Raw genomic sequence first — 17694 nt, forward strand, 5'->3', positions numbered from 1 at the left:
GGAACATCTGTGGCCTAGCAGCAGGGGACAGGAGGAGTCCCATTACATAGACAACCTGTCTAAAAGGATGTGTAAAAACTCAGAAGGCCCCATCAGAAGCCCATTCAAAAAGCTCTGAATTGGATTTGGACAGCTCAAGAGGGGGTAGAGATCAGTAAATTATTTCTGACAGAAAACAGCACAATCTGTGAGTCGGCCTTTTCAAGCCGCCTGAGCAAAACCTCCAGCAATGCTCATCACAGCTGGAGAGCTGCTTCCTGAAAGAAGAAGTAGGGAGGTGAACTTAAGCCAGGGTCAGCCTCTCAGCACACCCCCTTGTGTCCCCAGAGCTGGCCAGGCCACTAGCTTTAGTAACCAGGCTGCAAGGATTGCAAGTGGCCCTTTCCTTGGGAAGCTTTGCCAGTGATAACAAAGCAGTGCCCTGTCTGGAGCTCATGAGTAAGCCACTGGCTTTCCTGGTGATTCGTTTTCCAAGCCATGCTGATGGATCACAGCAAGCATATCTGTATCCCACTCATCCCTCTGTTTTCCGAGCAGAGCTCTCCTTGGAATTAAAAAAGCTATAATTAAAGTACCTTATTTGGGCATGCTGTAATTAGTCACCAATTCAGCATGCCATCAAATGTAATCCAAATATAAACACCAAGGCTGCAGGTGCCAATCCCTGGTGAGTTCTGGGAGCTAGTGAGCCCTACCTGTCTTTCTCATAAGACCTCCTCACCGTCACCCCCCAGTGACTCAGCTGGTGAGGCAGACACCGGCTCCAGCCACTGCCCCAAAGCAGTCTGTCTTTCCAAACATTTCTAAGCCCTGGGAGATGGACTTCCAGGAAGCAGGTTTTTGTCCCATCACAACGTAGAGAAATTTAAGGTGAAAGCAACTTCCTCAGTCAACACTTCAAAGGGTATAGTGTGGCTTCATGATTAAATTCAAGCTTGGGGCCATTTTTTTATCCATTTGACAAATGTTTACTGAGCTCTTGCTGAGTGCAGGACAGTGGGGATTCAGTAAAGAATAAGACAAGATAATCTGCTAGAAGCTGCATGAGAGAGAAACTGTGCACTCAAGCTGTGTAACCTTGGGTAAACGAGGTGACCCCTGTGAGGCTGTTTGTTTATCAATAAATGGGGATAATAGCATTCATCTCGCAGTGTTGTGAAGACTGAACATGAGAAAAGATACAATCATCTAGTACTTTGCCTAGCACAAAGCAGAGCTGGGACTAGAAAGTCACTCTCCCCAGATGAGTCTGGCCCTCTGATTCCAATCTGTCCCCACTGGCTATTCTGCTGCATGTCAAAGCAGGGCTCAGATAAGAGGAGGACCTGGAACTGTGTGGGTCAAGATCATGTGACTGCTCTCCCCATTCGGAGCTCATGACTTTTTCTAGAGCCACTAGATGGGATCTATAGCCAGTGGATTGGAGTTGGCCATGTATATGCAGAGACTGTCTGCTTTATAGAGGGAATACCTCCCCTGACATTATTTATGTGTATGGTTATTTCCTGCTGGACCGATTGCTCCAGAAGCTTCCTCCCTTCTCCTGCTTCTCATTGATCAGGGCATATTCTAGTTCTCCACGGAATTTTGTCTATTCAGGGTGCCTGGCTGGCTCAGTCAGAAGCTCATGTGACTCTTGATTCTGGGTCATGAATTTTAAGCCCCATGTTGGGTATTGAGATTACCTAAATTAATTAATTAACTAATTAACTGAATGAAAAAAAGAATTTCACTCAATGTCCAGTGCATAATGGAAACAAGTCTGGCTACAGTAATTCATTCAACCAGCCTGAGGAAGCAACTCAACCTTTATTCTTGTGGCCCCTGGGCAGAATTTTCCTTGAGTGTGTATGATCCCCTTTCTGTGCCCAGTATGTAGTTGCTTAGTCAGTGCATTCCTGAGTATTTACTGAGGCACCTACACATTAGACACTCTCAGGGCTGCTTTATACTCTGTATTTCATGTCTTCCTCAACATATGGCACCAGCAACTCCCAACTCAGATTCCATCCTTGGTTTCTCTGTCCATAATCATCATATCTAATCCATCAGCATGACCTTCAAAATATGATCCCCGATCCATTCCTTTCTTTCCTTCTTCACAACCACATCTGTCCAAGTCACCTCTTATTTAGGCCCTGTTTCTATTCCTTTTAATTTGTTTTCTACAGAGTAGCCACAATGATCTTTTTAAAAACACAAACCAGATCAGGTTACAGCCCCAGTCAAGATCCTCAATGTCTCCCATAACACTTAGAATCAAGCCCAAACCCTGTGCTCTGACCTCATGCCCCAGCACCCCACTCCTCTACCCCTACTCCTCATGGCTTCTGCAACCCCAGGGTTTTTGCCTTAGCTGCTGACTTGCCTAAGAACCTCCTCCACAGATCTTCACATGGATGAAAATATCTTGAATACTGACTCCTCAGAGAAGCTTTCTTATTAGTTTCCTTCCAACCATTCTCTATAACATCAGCCTTTTAAATTGTACCCTATCAATGTCTGATAATCTCCTGTTTATTTCCTTATACTGTCTCTCTCTCTCTTGCCTAGAATGTAAGCTCCCCGAAGAAATTTCTTTCTTTTTGTATCCTGTCTCATGGAATAGAGTCTTGCACATAGTAGACATTCAGTATATTTGTTGAGTGAGTGGATTTTCCTAACAGTTACCTGTAAAATGAGGATAAACCCACCTGAGAGAGGTTAAGTGATTTATGTGACGCAGCCAGTGTGCCACAGAGCCTCAATTCAAACCCAAGCCTTTGCTTCTCTAAAGTTGGTGCTTTTCCACACTATCTTCTGTTTTATTTCTCTTTCCCTATCTCTGCCCCCAGCAGCTAATGACTTTTTGGGTTCATAATACATGCCTGAACATAAGCCTCTGCCTCTTTTTTCTTTGCTGGTTTATGGCTCCCACACAGATGCTTTTTATTTTCAGACCTCACTACTCTTCTGAATCAATAGAGAAAACATTCATTCAAAGAAGACCCTGCCAAGATCCTTTATCTTTTATCAAGAAATGCCCACCATTCATTAAGCATCTGGCATTTCTGTTCATTATGCCTGCAGAAAAAAGGTATCTACCACTTTGCAGATCAGAACATGGGCAGGAAGTTTTTCTTCTTGAGGAAGAATCAACCAAGATTGCCACCCTGGGGCTGATTGGCCAAGCTTTCTGGAACAGAGGCACCAGACAATTTCAAAATTCAAGATAGGGCTATGGGCAATAGAGGGGCAGAGAGTTAGGGTGGGATAGTGGTGGAGTTTGCACAGAGAATTCATAAAGGGAGAAAGGGCATACCTGGAGGAGTACCCAGTAGTTCTATAGAACAGGAATGAGTATGTGACTAAAGACAATTAGCACATGTCTATATATACATTCACCTTTTAAAGTAGAAATGAACAGCATTTGACTAGGAGTCAGAACACTTACCTTTTAAGCACTGTTTGATTTGCTTGCTGAAGGGCTTTGAGCAAGTCTCATGACTTCCTCTCTCAGAATCCTCATCTGAGGATCCAGCACCCCCACCCTGTTTACCTCAGACCTTTCGTGGAGACCATTCCAGATGATCAATGGAATAGGACCTGTGCAAGAGAAAATAATAAATATTGTGGTTCTTATACTAATGGATCCCACTCTGCAATTCAACTCACAGGATAGACTGTTGGGGGCAGGGCAGGCAGAGATGGGGACGTTGGGGTTTTCACCTCCATATTCTCATCTATGCCTTTTCATCACTCAGTTTACCCCCTCTATTCCTTAGTACTAAAAGCCCCCATGATCCATGTTCTTCCCCATCCATTCTGCCAACATCCCTCAGCCTCTGCACTCATCCAAAATCTGGCTCTTGAAATCATACCCTATGGTCCCTGAGGGGAAAAAAATCCTGCCCCTGCCTCATTTCAATATGGAAGCATTGAAAGAGGCTCTGCTGCAGAAGAAGGTTTACCCTAAAATGACACCAAATCAAATGCATCTTCCTCAGTGGCCACAAAGTTAACCCATTCCACAAGACCAAGGCTGACATCTCTGCAGGCAAATGAGAAAGGGCCATGGGGATGACGGATCTCATCACCATAGGATTTAGGCTTATGATGGACATAAATCCAGCCTCACATTTGGGTGATTTTCTTGGGACCATATTTCATGGACTTAAAGTCATTTGGTTAAGAAAAGGCAAGGAATTATGTTATTCACATTGATATGAAACTAATAACAGTGCCTCTTCTGCCTTAACATATTTGAACTTCTAGGGGAGTTCTGAGAGTTCATAGCTCTGGCCCACATGCATATGAGCTTGTGAAGCCATTTGAACAATTGGTCTCTGAGGGGACCAAAACTATATTCAGGAGAAATAAAAAGTCTCTCTGCAAGGGGTAGCCCCTAAAGGGCTGTGGAAGCACTGTTTTGTGTGGATCTCAGCCCACCGATAGTGATGTTATCAACTACAAATGCTGTGGGAACTCACCTGAACCCAGAGTGAGCCTCCACAGACATTTTCCCAACCAAAGTCAATGTTGTTTATGGCTGGATGACCCTTGTGGATCTTAGTATGACTGCAAGACATACCACAGCAATAACCATCAGGGAACTTTGAAAAGATAGGTTTATTACTCACAAGTCCTAGAGGGTACACATAACACTTGGGGCTACACAGCATGGTTGAAGAGAGAGAAAGCTCAAACCAAAAGTTCTGCCTTTACTGGAGTAATGGGTAAGGTTTCTAGGGTTGCATGGGATCACTCTTTATTAGTGACTTTAAAACATAAAAGCAGGAATTAAAGCATCAGAAGGGAAAAGCAAGCCATCTACTGGTTCTTTATGTTGGGCACCCAGGCCCTTCTAAAAGGGGAACTTCATGGGTGGGGCAGGCTAGCATTCTATTCACTTGAGTAGCTGGCAAAGTATTTATTTAAGATAGATGCTTTTGAAATGGATGCTTCAGGCAATCAAAAGCTTGATGTCAGGCACTTACATTACAATCAAAAATGCTAATTGTCAGGCGCTCACACTACCAGCACACTGTACTCAGTTCAATTCAACTCATATTTATTGAGCACCTGCTAGATGTGGCTAGATGCCAGAAGGATGTTCTTACAGCTCTAAGGCCAAGTCTTGGCTCTGTTGTTTATTAGCAATTACCCAGGATCATGATCACATGGGTGACTTCACTTCTACAGGCCTCAATTTCTTCACCCCTAAAATTAGGAAAAGTAATAAAATTTAACTTCTGGGATTTAGATGGCGTTTCAATTAAAATGCATATCAAAGTGATTGTAAATAAAGGTACTAAGCTGTGAAATAGCCCCCTAGATGTCAGCAGCGGGAGCAGGCTGTGTATATTGAAAGGGGAAAAGATAGTGTCTCCCTCTGCCAGTTGGAATGACAGCGTGTCTTGAGGAACCTCCTTGATTTCAGTAAAATGAAATGCTTGGTGGGCTATGTGACAGGCAATGGTGAATACGATCACCAACCTTGGGGCCACTTTGATTACTTCACCACAACTTACTGAGTGAGTCACTTACTTTGCCTGAGCCTGTCAAACAGTTTTGTGAAGATTCAGTAAGTTAATATATGTAAAGTACCTAGAACAGTGCCTGCCACAGGCAAGTTCTGCTTGTGTGTTTGCTATTTATTATCATATAGACATTTAAAAGGCAGGTTGCTCCCAGCTTGAAAAGGTCTTGGAAGAGAAGTCTTCTTCCTTAACTATTCTATTTGATGCCGCACTCACTACTCACTCCTTGGGTTGTCAGATAAAATACAGGATGCTCAGTGAAATATGAATTTCAGACAAATAATGAATCATTTTTTGTACAAGTATACCCCATGCAACATTTGGGACATATGTATCCTGAAAAAATGTATTTGTTGTCTTTCTGAAATTCAAATTTCACAGAGTGTCCTGCATTTTTATTCGCTCAATCTAACAACCCTCCCAACTGTTACCCTGTTAGATAATTCCAAGCAGTGAAAAGTACTATGTCAACGTCCTTTTTGTGTTACTTCTCATAATATCTTCCTCCCTATGTACACTCCATGACAGCAGGATCTTGTTTTGTGTTATTTCTATCTGTATTCCCAGGGATTGGCAGCATGGCAGGAACTTAACACAAAGATGTTTGTATGACTAAGCAAGGAGAACCTTGTAGTACAAAGGAGAGGCCCTTGGAAGCATCCAACTTCCCACTTTTTGGATCTTCCTCAAATGCTACTTTAAGAAATCTTTCCAAGTGGCATTCCCATCCTCATACCTAGGTCTGAGCACTTTGTTTGCAGTCTGGGGACCCTGATCCTTCTCGGAACTTAGACTTCGATCCAGGCTTCAGCATGGGGTTAGGAGACATGTTATATTTTCCTTTGAACTGTGAGCAATCAATTCCCTGCATTCTAATTCTGTCACCATCTTGGGCTCCACAGACTACAAGAAATGGACTTGCCTTATGCTAATGGCATTTCATTTATCATTATGGTGCCGAATGAGGGGAGACCATTAAGCTGAGCGTGATGTTTTATTAGCGTGTTTTTCTGAGGTCTCTGACTCTGCAGAACACAATGAATAAAAATGACCTAAATTTTGTCTCATGAGACGTATTCAGGCTACACTTGTTCAGCCACCCAAGCCTGACACCGCCTTTGGTAAATAGCTTCGGACTCCAAATCTTTTCTTCTAGAGCAATAGTGCAGGTGTGGCTTTAATTTCATTTAATTTTATTTTTTTGCATCTAATAATAACTCTGGTTTCCCATAAAATGAAAATCACTCAACTCTTTTTGACTTCTAGTTTAAGACAATATAGATTTTAGGGACTTAGGCACCAGAATGTCTACCCTGTGCCTGAAATTGACAATGTTTGCCACAGTATTAAAAATTGTGTTTCTAAGTGTAGTTGAAATTGTTCATAGCCCTTTCTTTTTTTTTTATTTTATTATTTTATTTTATTTTTTTATTCATGAGAGCATAGAGAGAGAGAGAGAGAGAGAGAGGCAGAGACATAGGCAGAGGGAGAAGCAGGCTCCTTGCGAGGTGCCTGATGCAGGACTCCATCCCAGGACCCTGAGGATCAGGACCTGAGTTGAAGGCAGATGCTCAACCACTGAGCCACCCAGGCACCCATATAGCCCTTTCTCATTCAAAGTGCCATATTTGCTGTGTCTGATGTACCACATTTAAACAGAAATGGCTCTTTCTTTGCTTTGGAATTGAGTTTTAAATCGAATGGGTAGTAGGTCAACCAGCAGTGTCATGTGTTGTACGAAAGCACTGGTTTGCAAGGATTGATGACGAGCGAAGGAAGGTCCCACTGCCTTACTTCCTGCATTGGGTATTGGGAGAACCTAATTATCTACATAAAAGTACTTAGATCTTCTGCTTCTGTAACATAATTTTCAAAGAAGAAAAAGAAAGAGAGGGACAACCACATAAATGAGCTTGCTCATGAACCATCGGGCAGTTTTTGCAGCTGCTTCAAAAGGGACAGATGGTAAGAACTGCATCCCAGGCCTTCCTCTCTCACTGGCAACAGGAGAGGATCTGCAGCTTACACACAACCATCTTTTGATGATGTAAATATGGCTTTACAGAATCTAGCAGTTACTTTTAAAATACACAAAGGCTTTTTTTTCTCTTTTTACTAGTCAATAATTCATCAGGGAAAAAAAGCTATACGCATACAGTGTTAATTAAAATCATTATCAATACTAGCAAGAATAAATTGGAAGCAAGCTGTATGTGCAGCATTCTGGAAATTGTTAAGTAAATTATGGTGTGTGGACTATGATGAAAGATAATGCATTCATTGAAATGATAATTAGAAAGACTTGGATACATGGAAAATGTTTAAGTGAAAGTATCAAATGAGAGAAAAATTACTGAATTATATGAACATTGTGATTGCAACTGTATCAGCATAACCAGTTAGATGAATACAAACTGGAAGACTAGGCAAAAATGAAAATAATAGTTATACGGAATTAGTTGGATTGAAGATAATTAATTACTCTTTTTGCATGCTTCTGATATGCATAAATTTTATTTACCAGAGTTTAGTTATATAACGTCAGTTCACATAGTTTAAATTTTAAATTTCAAATATATATATATATATATAATTTTTTTAGATTTTATTTATTTATTCATGAAAGACACACACATAGAGAGAGACAGAGACAGAGACACAGGCAGAGGGAGAAACAGGCTCCATGACGGGAGCCTGATGCGGGACTTGATCCCAGGTCTCCAGGATCACACCCCGGGCCAAAGGCAGGCACCAAACTGCTGAGCCACCCAGGGATCCCCTTAAATTTCAATTATATTATATTAACTTTGAGTAATGGTATAAAGTACGAACTTTGCTGCTCACTCTTCAAGTTACATATCCCTCCATAAACAACAGATGAATATTGTTATTTGTAATCAATCATCACTTTTTTCCCAAGACTGTCAGTGATTGGTAACTGTATACATTTATTCATTTCTCAAACAGACAGCAAAGCATGTAGTTGTGTTGCCTTCTTGGCCCTCAGTTATAAACCCAAATGACATTTTACAAAACAATCAAGTGAGGAAGTTAATACGTAGAGGTGCAGCAAAAACATAGAAAATGATCGTGCTAAAAGCGACATTTGAATTGAATGTAAATGGAGTTGTTCTAATAGAAATCACTGACCATGGGAATATTGATACTGTCACAATTCTAGAGACTAGATATACAGGCCCAGGAATTTAATGAAGATTAAATTAATCTACATAAATGAAGAAAGTGATCTCCTGACAAAAAAATACAAAGACGTCTTAGAAGAAGTGATGCCATAGAAAACTTCATTGTGTCAGAACTCTCAGAAATATTCCACACATTGAAAATGCAAAGGATGAGGTGTCAGAAGGTGTACAAACTTAACAAATGAGTATAACAATCTGCCAAAGTATAGAAAAAAATATTCCCTCACATCATAAGTTATAGAATGAGAATTAGAAGGTAAGAAATGATCAAAGTTCCTTCCATAACTTTTATTTAAAAATACAACACTTTATATCTCAATGTCGCTAATATTTTAAATTAGTGACCTAAAATATATCAATTATGCTGTTTTAAAAATGTGCTAAATATTTACAATTGACCATAGAGGATTTTTAATTGTTTATAATACTTTGAAAGGCCATAGGACTATTGTAAGTTTCCCCACTGATTACTAAGCTTGTTTTGCATGGTTTCAGCTTGCAGCCATTTTGATGATCCTGCACATTGCCTGTGATTGCTCAACACAAACTTTTATTCTTTTAATTTAAATTCAATTAATTAACATATAATGTATCATTGGTTTCAAAGGTAGAGGTCAGTGATTCATCAGTCTTATATAATATCCAGTGCTCATTATATCACATGCCCTCCTTAATGCCCATTACCCAGTTACTCCATCTCACCCCTCCTGCCCGTGACCATCAGTTTGTTTCCTATTAAGAATCTCTTATGGTTTGCCTCCATCTATACTACTCAGCCATAAAAATAAAAAAATAAAAATTAAAAAAACCTCGCCATTTGCAATGACATGGATGGAACTAGAGGATATTATGTTAAGTGAAATAAGTCAATCAGAGAAAAACAATTATATGCTCTCATTTATATGTGAAATTTAAGACATAAAACAGAGGATCCTAGGGGAAGAAAAGAAAAAATAAGACAAAAAGACAAAATCAGAGAGAAATAATTAATTACTTTTATTTGAAATTGTTTTTAAAGCCAAAAGTTCTTTTTAAAATAATGGTTTTTTAAAAAGCAAGGGCAGAAATGTGCCATCAGTTTAAAGCTTTTAATCTAGAGCCAACTCCTTTGTTCATCCTGGAGCTTGTTATTAAGGTAAAATTCCGTTTGTAGAATCATTTAAATTCTTCAAATATTTATTTTTTTATTTTTTATTTTTTTAATTTTTATTTATTCATGATAGGCACACAGTGAGAGAGAGAGAGGCAGAGACACAGGCAGAGGGAGAAGCAGGCTCCATGCACCGGGAGCCTGACGTGGGATTTGATCCCGGATCTCCAGGATCGCGCCCTGGGCCAAAGGCAGGCGCCAAACTGCTGCGCCACCCAGGGATCCCTCTTCAAATATTTATAAGCATGAAGTTGATACTATTCAGAGAGAGACTTCCAAAAAGTGGGGAAAAGGCATCCTATTTTAGGATGAGAAGTTCTCGGAAATCACCAAGGATATGCTCCTTATAGCAGGTAGCAGGCCTACAATTGGCCGGGGCAGGTCCTAGTGCAAGACAGACTCGGTACATGAGTTACAAAGGCCTTCCTCTGGTAGAGGATTACAATATGATTCCTACAGCCAATGGACAGGACCAGACAAGCGGCTCGAGTTCAGCCCCTAAAGCCCTCCCAGCCAGCACACACACTAATGGCACTGCTATCTTTGGCCATCCTGCCTGGGCAGGAGGAGGCCGGACAGTGTTCTCTTGCCTTACCTACATCTGTGGAGTGGTCCCTTCTCTCCCCTGCTCAAGGCAAGATTGCCTGTCTGTAACCTTTTCTCTGCTCTGCCCTTGACCCATGGCTAAGTCCTAAGAATCAGCAATCTGCTCAGGCCCTAGGAGGCTTTCCCTCTTGTTTGACAGAGTGCGGTCCTCCCAGCTCCTGGCCTCTGGCAGAATGGGAAGGGACTTTTCTTGGGGACGGCCACTCTTTATCATCACGAAATTCTAACTTGAGCCCTAAGGCCTCAGTGGGTCTCCCATGGATAGAGCCCTGAGAACAGAGTGGTCCTGACATACTAGATGTCATTGCTGGCACCTGGTCCTAAGCCAAGGCGTAGAACATTGGCATTCCGAAGACCTGGTGCCCATTTACCTTTCAGCCCAGCTCTGGATTAAAAATGTCCTTCCAGGATAGCCGGGCTGGCTCAGCGGTTTAGCGCCACCTTCAGCCCAAGGCATGATCCTGGAGACCCAGGATCCAGTCCCATGTCAGGCTCCCTGCATGGAGCCTGCTTCTCCCTCTGCCTTGTGTCTCTGCCTCTCTCTCTCTCTCTCTCTCTCTCTCTCTCTCTCTCTCTCTGTCTCTCATGAATATATAAATAAATATTTTAAAAATAAATAAATTAAATAAAAATAATAAAAAAATAAAAATGTCCTTCCTGGAATACCTTGTGCTTTGAGCTCCTCATACTCCTGATTCTGGAGTGTAACAGAACTGCTCAACTTGATATGTAGAAAGTGGAAGTTCAGGATAAATGAAAGCTTTTTATCATTGCTAACACAAGAAGAGGCAACAGTGTTCCCTATCTGCTCTGTAACTTAGACAAGTTACCTAACTTCTAAATCTCAGCTTTCTTATCTGTAAAAAATAATGGATAATGATGGGAGCCCCCACCATCCCCCACTGTTAGATCACTGTGAGAATTTGATGAGAGAATACTTATAAAATTGTGGGACAGTGTCTGGCATATAGTAAATATTTGCTATGAGTTAGCTATTTTATTTATCCTAATCTCCTTGTCCACAAAATGAGAATTTTAACACCTGTCTTCACCACCACATTTAATAATTGTGGCTGTCAAGTAACTTCTAGAGTTGAATCTACTTTGTCAAGTGTGGAGCGCTGTGCAACCTAAGGACATGAGCATCACAGAATCTTGGGTCATGGGACACTTAGCACCAAGCAGCTCCCTGACAAGGATGGCTATCCCCACATCAGAGAAGAGGTCTCCAAGGCTAGTGCCCAGCATGTTGACGGGACATGCTCAAGATCACCAAACTGATTAGTGACAGGACCTGTTTTAAGACCAGATCTGTCCAACTGTAAAGCCTACATTCTTAACCACTATTTCATAGCACCTTTATGACATCAGTCAAAAAATCAATTCTACCATATATTACATTACTAAATGTCCATTGAATCCAGGGTATATAAGACAATTTCTTTCATATGTGAAATTTTTGGTTTTTCTTTTGGCTTCTTACTTAATTTGTTGCTCTTTGACCTCTTTATTCTGAAATAGAGCATGGGTACAAAGATGAGGATGGCATGGAGGGATCCTTTCAGATCACAGAAAGCCCTCATTACTCAGACTTTCTGTGCCTGATGATTACTGCAGACTCTTTAATCAAGATTCTAAGAGCCAGAGAGGCGGTGGCTCTCTAACTCCCTTGAGGAAGGGTAGCCCGTTTGACTCCGTTGTCTTGCCCTGGTGGGTCAGGAGCCACTCTCTATCTTATGCTCTTCTTTCCTTGGTCCTGTTAGAGTGTATTGCCATCTCTCTAAATTACATTCAGAGCCTGTCAGTCACTCTGGATTCAGATTTAAAGATCCTATTAACGAAAATGTTATTTTAAGAATTGGAACAAGAGAATAACATATGTTTGCATTAATGGGAAAAAACAATAGCAATTGCTTCTCTATATTATGGTTGGATCTCAGATTCAATGAACTCTGGAATGAGATGGAAAATATAATAAGCATGATTCTGAAAATTGAATAATCAGCATTCCATGTGGTTCCAATTGTAATGAATGGAAAAACATAAGCAAAAGGGTTGTTTGCTCTTCAGCTTTTCTGAAGGTGGACTTATCTCTTCAAACAGCCCACTGTACTGTGGGAGAGACAACACAACTTCCATAGTTCAAATCCCACATTTTAAGTCAAATTTTGAAAAAAAAAATCCAGACACTTTTAAATTTATAGAATTAATCTTCTGTCTTTCCTCCAATAACAAGTAAATTGAATCTGTAAAATTATGTTCAGTATATTATTTTCAACTGTGTAATTATTGTTTAAAGATACATGTCTTCAATTTCTTCTATTCCCTTTTGAAACTCAAGTCCATTTCAAATCTTTTGTTAATAAGCAATTTAGTTCTCAGAGAATGGCTTCTTTGTGTTGGTAATTAAGTGTTATATTTACACAAAGGAAATAGTGAAATACAAACTCTTCCAAAAAGAACATTCTAAAACATTCCATTGAATGCAAAAGCATGACCCTGCAGTGTCAGAATTTCTTCTGGTGATGCCAACAGAAATCCTTGGGCAATTTTACAAGGAACTAAAGAGAAAGTCTAATTCTTCTAAATGATAACAGCTTTTAGGTGTGATTATTGAGGAAATATTAAACAATTCAGTAGCAGTTATGAAAGTGAACATACAACAATCATATTATTTGACACTTTAGCATTAGATCCTGCTATAATGCTTCTTTGGCAGCAAATACCTTTAGGGCAAGTGTTCTTTTCTGCACATTTGATATACTTACAGATGCGAATTTTTTCCTAAAAAATGAACATTAGTTAATATTCCAACAAACTTGCATAAGGTATCCCCTGACCATATGACAGGCACTCCTCCAAAAGCTGCAGAATTCTTCCAAGTCTGAGTAAGATGGAGATCACCTTCACTGGTATCCAGTTTGGTCAGAGACATATGGACAATGGAGTGGGAGGAAATGCAAGGCATGTGTAGGAAAGAAGAAATTAACTGTACATAATGATTGTTATCATATTTATTATGTGCCAACCACTATGCTAAAAGTTTTATTTGCTATATGTCATATAGAGTGACCAATTCATCCCAGTTTGTGTGGGATTTTCCTGCTCTGGCACTAAAAACCCTGCATACTGGGGTGACTCTTGGTCCTGGAAAAACTGGGACTACTGGTCATCCTATATACATTCCTTACAATGACCTTATGAGATCAACCCTCAGTTTGCAGGAATGGAAGGTCAGAAGGCAGGGGAACTTATCCAAGATGGCACAGTTGCTTATTCGTGGGGGACTGAGATACAAAACAGAGTGCTCTGAATTACTAGGCAAGACATGAACCCTTAGCTTAAAACAACAACAGCAAAACAATAACAAAAGGCAGTCAGTACAAAATTGTGGTGGGATCCTAATTCAAGGAGTTTTCCTGTAGGTACTGGAGAGTCATTGATAGTTTCTAAGTAGTAGAATATGATGGAAACTTTCCTGATTAACTTCATATTGAAGACATCAAAGAATTGATTCGAATTAACAGTTTGTCCATTCACTCTTCGTATCTCTAGAAATCTGCAGCCTCACCCCCGCTTATGGCTACCTCTCTCAAACAATAAACAAAGCAAAGAGGGCATTTTGAAGATAAAAAAAAAAAAAATGTTCTTCTACCCCAAATCCACTTCTGCATTTTTTTCCTCTTCATTTCTTATAATTTTTCCCATGTTTTTCTCTAAAGCAGAAACTAGAAATCCTTGGAAGGCTATAGTTTGCTTAAACACACTTCTTTTATAGTTTATCATGCCTCAAATCTCATTTCCTTAGAGAAATAACAGGTAGAAGTGCTGGATCTAGGCTTTCCTCTGAGAGATGAGAACAGAAGTAGGCAAATAAATTGTTGTGTGGCATGATTCAGAGTCTATGTGTGTGCACTTATCTTTTGTCATTTTACCAATTTCCTGTGAATCTGCTTATTCCCTTTCATTGCCTTTTATTCTGAACTGGTATTTGGTTTATTTTGAGAGGGGGAGTAAATGGGGATCTACACATCCTATCTGTTGAGATGTACACCATCTGACATCAGCATAATTCCATGGTCTAATGCTAGACAGCCAAGCAGAGAAAGTCCAGTCAAAGGGAAGGTGGCAATTTTCATGACATGCCTCTCCCTGACTGATTTAAGGAGTTATATTATGCAGAAACCTGAAACAGCAAGCCTTTGTGCTGAGAACATCCGTTTAACTGCATTCCATAATGTTTCCTGCCAAGTTACCAGGTTCATACATTCTCAGCCCCTTGCTTGTTGGAAATTGAAATCATTCCCTTTACAGAAACAACCTATCCTTCTTTGTGAAGTCTCATCCAGTTGGTCAGATTTCTTTCCCAGGGTTTATTTGATGATAAATTATATCAAGAATTTAAACAGAAATCCCATTAGTAATGTTGACAATATTCTCCACACACATGAAATATTTAATGGAAACCAGGAGCTGGGGAGTTGAATTTGCACACAAAGAACTTATGTAAGATGGATGTTCTCTGAATGCAGATGCAAGCTTCCCCCCTCCGCCCCAAAGATGCTTACAAATACCCAAGAGATGATGTCCCTTATTTTGCTTTTGGTGGCAGGGAAACATCCATTTAGTAATTTCCTGACTCAATTGTTACCACCCAGAATGGGATATCCAGAGGGATTTTAAAAGTCCAGGGACATTCTAAATATGGAAGCAGAAGGGTGGAACCAGCCCAAATGGTCGGTACCATCTGCAAAAGAGCTGAAAGTGTGAATGGCCAAAAGAGTCCTTACACTGCAGTGGATGAGTGAGTTCATTCACATTCAAAAGAAGGTGGTTTCTGCTAAACGCAACTACATGCAACTGAAGGAATTGTCTAAAATAGGGATAGTTGAGGGTCCTCTTTGGATATATCTCATCCTCTCTAAGTCAGTTGGACCATTCCATGGAGATAAACAGGAACATTCTTATATACTGGTTCTCTATCCTGACTCTACATTAAAAATCATCTATGGACATTTATAAAGCCCTGTTTCTGGTGAAAGTAGACCAAGTAATTAACATTGGTTATGGAAGAATCCAGACATCTGCATATTTTTTATATGCAGGGTCTTGTCAGGATGAAAAACCAGAAACAAAGAATTTAATTAAAATAATTTTTAACAAATTAACTAGTCATTGAGGAATGCAGGAAGCCGCTACTATCAGTAAGGGTGGGGCAAACAAAGGAATCAAATCACTGGTATTAAAATGGAGAGTGGAGGGGGGCCTGGCAGAGCAGAGACCCTGATCTGGGGGGTTGGGGCGAGCTGTCAGCTACTACTGGTGTCTGAGCTCAGAGGAAGGATCCCGTGGAGAAGAATGGAACAGACCTTGCAGGAGAAGACACTGGCGTGCTGGAGCTTGTATCTCAAATACAAATGGTTCTGAGATTGCCAAAAACTGGAATCTAAACCAGCTGTTACTACTAGAACCAACTGCTTCAGCCAGGGTGACTCCGTAGGAATAGAGAGCAAATAGGAGGGAGCAAACTCCCCTCTCTATTCTATTCTCTCAATCTCCTGTAGTGCCTCCTATTGGCAGATCTGGTAAAGGAAAAATGCTGTTGGCAGCATCCCAGCCCCTGCATCTCAGAGTGGAACGTGGAAGAGTAGGTTAGAAGTAAGAAATAAAAATTAAAAACCAACACAGCTTGGTCCCCTAGGTGATTCTATGGATCAAGCAGGGTTGAGAACCATGGACCATGGCAAGCTATGACTTAGGACTCTGCTCAGGCACTCCTGATTTGCTTCTGTTTTGCCTCAGTCCCCAGTCATTTCAGCCTGACCATAATCAGCCTGCTCCTTCAGTCTCCATGCATGCCTGTGGGCTCTTGACCTTTAAGTTCCCACGGTTATGGCTTAGATTTGGTCCATACATTCTCCCAGCTTTGAAAAACTTAGGCCTCATTGGCCCTATGGGACCCAAGGTAAGGCAATAAGAGGAGAGGGCTGGACTTTGATTTCCATGGAGTTTGTTTGGGCTCAGGATTTCAGGGACCATAGATCCCTGGAAGTAGCCACTCTTTGTGCTGATGGCCAGTCCCAACAGTGGTGTGCTGCCATGGGCTTTGATGAGAACCTAAATAGGAAAAATCTGTTATCCTGTGAGGTGTGGCTAAATGAAAATGTCAGCTTTCATGCCTCTGCTTTTGTTCTCTGCTGAGCCTGATTGGGTTCTTTCTATTATAGGTGGAGCTCATCACTTACAGAACAGCCAACAGGTTAGATCATAAGAGAAATAAAGCTAATCCTTCTATTCCCGAGGACCTCCCATATACATGAAACCACTATAAATCCTTGTTCAAATCATTAGATTAAGTGTCAGCAGGCTTCAGTCATTCATTGAACAAATATATATTCAGCACCTACTGTGATCTAGGTAGTGTTCTAGGCACCAGAGTTATCAGAGTTTTGAAAAAAGCAAAGGTGTCCTCATGGAGGTCACATCCTACATGGGAAGAGAGACAATAAGTAAATAAAAAAGTAAACCTCTAATGTACCAGATGGCATATTAGTTATGAATTACTGTATAGCAAATTACCTCAAATTTAGGACCTTAAAACAGCAAAGATTTATTACCTCACAGCTTCTGAGCATCAGAAGTCTGGGAGCAGAGTAGTTGCACAGTTCTAGTTTAGGGTCTGTGTTGAGGTTGTAGTCAATTGTAAGGAGGGTTGTGGTCTCATCTGAAGATTTGCCTGACTCGGGGAGATCTGCTTCCTTACCTTCCTACCATGTTCCTCATCATGTGGACCTCTGCAGAGAGCTGCTGCTTACAGCTTGGGAGCTAGCTTCCCCAGAGTGAGTGATCCAAGAGAAAGAGAGAGTGATTAAGATGGAAGCCATGGTATCTTTTATAATCTAATCCTGGAAGTGACACATCACCGATTATGTCATATTCTATTGTCCCTAACCCTGATAAAAAGTGGGAGGAGACTACACAAGGGGAAGAATACCAGAGATGCAGAGACCTTCAGGGCTGTCTTGGAGGCTGGCTACCTCCTGGGTGGTATTAGATGCAATGGAGCAAACAAAGCAGAGTGAAAGGATAGGAAAGGCTGGGGTTTGGATGACTATTAATTGCTCTTGATACAGATGGTCAGGAAGGACTTTCGTGATACACAGCAGAGACCTGATGGAGATGAGGGAAAAGCTTTATGGCTTGCTTTTTGAAGGTT

General features: G+C 40.8%; 1 long non-coding RNA gene across 1 annotated transcript in view; it reads right to left on the reverse strand.

Annotated features, from left to right (window-relative positions):
* The window catches only part of LOC144301107 (uncharacterized), a 94144-nt gene that overhangs the window by 64590 nt on the left and 11860 nt on the right, over positions 1 to 17694 (reverse strand). Inside the window, exon 5 of the long non-coding RNA XR_013367835.1 lies at positions 3434 to 3585. This is a non-coding gene — a long non-coding RNA (uncharacterized LOC144301107). The remainder of the gene's footprint in view (positions 1 to 3433; positions 3586 to 17694) is intronic.

The sequence above is a fragment of the Canis aureus genome, chromosome 29, assembly GCF_053574225.1.
Source record: "Canis aureus isolate CA01 chromosome 29, VMU_Caureus_v.1.0, whole genome shotgun sequence".
Taxonomy (NCBI): Eukaryota; Metazoa; Chordata; class Mammalia; order Carnivora; family Canidae; genus Canis; species Canis aureus.